The sequence below is a fragment of the Hipposideros armiger genome, unplaced genomic scaffold (genome assembly GCF_001890085.2).
Source record: "Hipposideros armiger isolate ML-2016 unplaced genomic scaffold, ASM189008v1 scaffold_1020, whole genome shotgun sequence".
Taxonomy (NCBI): Eukaryota; Metazoa; Chordata; class Mammalia; order Chiroptera; family Hipposideridae; genus Hipposideros; species Hipposideros armiger.
Genome location: NW_017732370.1, coordinates 576,575 through 577,734, shown reverse-complemented (window position 1 = coordinate 577,734; position 1,160 = coordinate 576,575).

Sequence of the window (1,160 nt, the reverse complement as noted above, 5' to 3'; positions counted from 1 at the left end):
CTGAAATAATTCATGTTGCTTTCATCATAGTATTCTTTCTCCACAGGAGGCTGTCCATTGCTTAAGGCTATCAATCTGACATACTTCCCTAGTTCTACATGGAGACTAAAATACCATTTAAGTCTTATTCCAACATTTCTCAAATCATGTGGGTATTACCAAGCATGAAATCATCTAAAAACTCAATTTTAAAGCATTGGTTCTTTGGGATAAATAAGAAAGGACATTTCCTTCCACTTACTCTGAGATTTGCTTTTTTTCAATAGTGTGGTTATTGTGTCTTTCTTACTCTTTGGAGATTAGGCTTCAATTTTTTTCACTTTGACTCCAATTTCCTCATAAATCTCCTCATTTTGCTTAATTTAAATGTTTTGACCAACTTCATGGTTTAATAATGAGAAATAAAATTGGAGCTTTAATGATTACTAAGGAGAGAATTTTCATTTCATCTGGAATTAAAAGAGTTGTTACAGGGGTGGGCATCCTTTCAGACAAGCAGCCATGGCCTTAGCCGGGGCCTGCTAAATGCAGCTTGATATACATTTCTTTATATTCATGGTAATTCTCCCATGTGATTACTTTAAAATCCTTCAAATCCAGCCCTACATACATCCACCTGATTGCTATGCTCCTATTGATTAAATGTAAACTGTTAATTGAATTCAAGTCATGTAAGAAGCCCCCAGGTCCCTGGAATGTCCCTCACATGCTGCCCATTGGAGCCAAGGCATGTTACCCAGTTCCAATATGCTTCAGCACAAGGTGTATAATGGAAACCCTGAAACCACAATTATCAGGTAACTAGGCAGAGAGCATTTCAGCACTTCCACCTAAGCGGACAAACTTAAAAGAGAGAAAGAACTAAAAAGTTTTAAAACCCTTTCTCAAACTCAAAATGGCTTAAAGATGTAAATGCAAGGCCTGAAACCATAAAACTCCTAGAAGAAAACATAGACAGTAAACTCTCAGACATTCCCCTTAGTAATATTTTTACTGATATATCTCCTTGGGCAAAAGAAACAAAAGAAAAAATAAACAATGGGACTACATTAAACTAAAAAGTTTTTGCACAGCAAAGGAAACCATTAACAAAACAAAAAGATACCCTACTGAATGGGAGAAGTTATTCGCCAATGATACATCTGATAGAGTTAATATCC